Source organism: Rhipicephalus sanguineus, chromosome 4 (assembly GCF_013339695.2).
Source record: "Rhipicephalus sanguineus isolate Rsan-2018 chromosome 4, BIME_Rsan_1.4, whole genome shotgun sequence".
Classification (NCBI taxonomy): domain Eukaryota; kingdom Metazoa; phylum Arthropoda; class Arachnida; order Ixodida; family Ixodidae; genus Rhipicephalus; species Rhipicephalus sanguineus.
Window position 1 is genome coordinate 36,737,473 of NC_051179.1, and position 3,138 is coordinate 36,740,610.

A 3,138-nucleotide genomic window follows, 5' to 3' on the forward strand; every position below is an offset into this window, starting at 1 on the left:
CCTCCTCGCCAGTGGCTTCGATGTCTCCCTGCATTGGGTCCCATCTCATGTGGGTATTCAGGGAAATGAGCAGGCAGACGCACTGGCGAAGGAGGCACATCACTCTACCGTCGCTGTCTGCCGTGCTGTGGTCGCCTCAGACTATTCGAGGCTGACCTTGAGGCGGCTGTTGCTACGCTGCCACCCCGACGAACGTGTGGCCAGGCTGGAACCTCCGACCCGGCTGCCTGACAGGGGCCTCTCCAGGAGGGAGCGGTCCCTTCTACTGCGTCTACGCATCGGCTGCTCCTGGCCTGCGGCACGACGTCATCGGCTCGGCAGAGCTTCGTCACCTGCGTGCAGTGCGTGTGGGGCAGACGAAACAATTGATCACCTGTTGTGTGTGTGTCCAGCCCTTCAAGCACAACGAGCTGCCTTGCTCGCCGCACTCCGTCGCCAGGGTATTCCCGCGGCTACACAGAGGGACCTCCTTTTCCCTGCAAAGCACCACACCCAGGTTTTCAAGGCGGTTCTTCGCTTCCTTGAGGACACTGGACTGGCCAACCGGCTATAGTAGCCGCCCGCCGCGTCCTCGGTCATGGACAGCTTTCCTCCTCTCCTTCTCCTCCCTCTTCTCAACTTTATCTCCCTTTCCCCCTTTCCCCTACAGGCGCTGAGCCGTGCTCCCAATTAGGGTTGCAGAAGTTGCGCCTTTTCCTTTCCTCAACCTCTCCTCCTCCTCCTCCTCCTCCTGTAATGTCCAACTAAAAGACTAAATCATTATCAATGAAATGTAGATATGTGCCGTTCCATCTGGAATTTATAAAAATAGGCAATGGAACGTTACCGCCTGTCACGCTCGCGGCGCCTGCAAAACAATAGCTGTAAAAAAAAACACATTGCACGGTAAATCACAGGATAGAGATAGTTAACGACCACAGTTGATGTAGCAGAGGATAGTTCTACAAAAGGGAACTCTACGACGGACGCCGGCTGTCGTGAGAGATGCCTTGGGTGTACGCGGTTCCTGATTAGCATTTTGATGGAAGTCCACCAAGCATCGCGGCAGCGTAGTAAATGCTAGGCACCGCAGCTCCTCTGCATGTGGTTGAGAAAATGTTTGTAGGTTTCCCCGGCTGCGTAAAAGAAAGGACTGGGTTCTAGTCGCTTTCGTCTCCTCGAAATAAGCCAAGCGTCTTCTGGCGTTTCAGCGAAATGTCCATTACTTTCTTTTTGACTAGGTTGGCTGGAGGAGCAGAATGTTTGGGAACCCTGCTTTTGAGTAACGTGTTTGCTCGGCTTAAGTTCTGTGGCCCACCACCCACGCGTTACCGGTACTGTTTTTTTTCATGTTTGTATTTGTCTTGATGCGTAATTAAAAGAGGGGCTCGCTTGCACCGGCTGTACTTCCCTTCATCGGAGCTACACAAGTAAAAGTGCGAGAGCTTGAAAATCCCCTGAAAGGCAGTCGAATATCACAAATATTTGCGTACTTCCACGCAGGAGCAAAGTGTAGCATTCAAGACAGTAAAATGATACTGGGAGGACGCGCAGACAGCTTCCCTAAAACAAATGAAAGCGCACATCTGTTGATAAACATACACGTTAGCTGGCACTTAGCAAGCGAGGCCGGCTGACGTATATATACGTATAAGACAGATGACAACGCGCAAACAAATCATGCGTAAGAACAAAGTTACGTCCAGCGATGTTAACAAAGATCATTTTATTGACCTCAACCAGGAATGTTTATAGTCTGTTTCACACATCAGGTGCAACGCTGTGGAGGCTAGCGTGACTTCTCGCACTAGACGCGACCGCATTAAGAAATAGCTCAATGTTCTTACCACCCAGAATAGAATTTTCTTTTCGTTTTTCGGTGAATAGTAGTTGAAGATTATTTGTGCCTCACGAATAAACAAACGCTGTTATACGTTTGTTATTATGCGGCTGGATCGCTTAGCGTCTAGTTGCTTTCATTTTTTTGGTGTTTTATTTGCAGCGCGTCGCGACGGAGGTTTGCGCGCCGTTCGCGCGAGCGTTTACAACGGTGAAAGCCGGCCACGAGACGCGCGTAGTTATGCATTCTGCTGCCGAACTTCACGCATAGCTTCCACAGCGTTGCACCTGATGTGTGAAACGGAGTATAGTTTGAGCGTGCTTTTGTTTTTATTTTATTGTATTGTCCAAGAAGAAGGGTTTGTGCTATGTTATGTAAGGCCATCATTGGCCGTGACTTTAGTATCTCGCAGTGAATGTTGCATCTGCTGTTCTATTTCTACAGAAGCGTGATTGGGCCCAAGCGAAACGTTGAGCGTCGTGCAGAAAATGAACATGTCTATGGAGGCCCCAGCATTTTCTCAGCCCTGCTGTTGTGTTTCGTGTGAAGTGAAAGGTAGAGAGATGAAGGTAATGGAAAAACAAGGAGCTCAATCAAGGTCAATTGACATTTGGCTACCGTCTATTATTCAAAGAGGAAAGGAGGCACGAAAGATAAAAAGAGAAATAAAAAATATATATAAAATAGGGAGAAAGCAACCTCTCAAGACTACTCGTGCGGCTGTTGCCAGTGTCTTGCAAGACTTTGTGTGTCTCTGTGTGTGTGTGTGTGTGTGTGTGTGTGTGTGTGTGTGTGTGTGTACACACACACACACCATGACAGATACACCATGACAGTGCACATAGTAAAAAAAGGCTCAATTTGTCGACCACCCTCTTTACTGTTAGGCAACGTAGCAGCACTTTTATGGTTTCTTTCTTCGATACTCGTGCATGTGCCAACTCGGTTCACAAACTCGGTTCACGAACTCGGTTCACAAACCGAGTTCTGTGAACCATTCATCTTGCCTGGCGTCCTCTGCTTTGCTTGCTGTCGTGTTGCTGAAGGCTCCACGGAAGACGTAATAGATTACTGAACTAGCTATGAATAAAATAATAAAACGCAGAGGGTCTCTTATGCATTCACCTAAGACGACTGGAAGGCGAGTGCCGTCTTCTTTTTCTTCTCACCCATTGTGCAAGTACCACCCCGAAAGCTTTCTGCACCCAACGTGGTTTTGCACAGCCTCCAGGATCGGGGGCATTGCAAGCTTCCTGCACGTCACTGTAACGTCGCCATGACGTTTTGTGATGACGTCATGGCGACGTTACATTGACGTC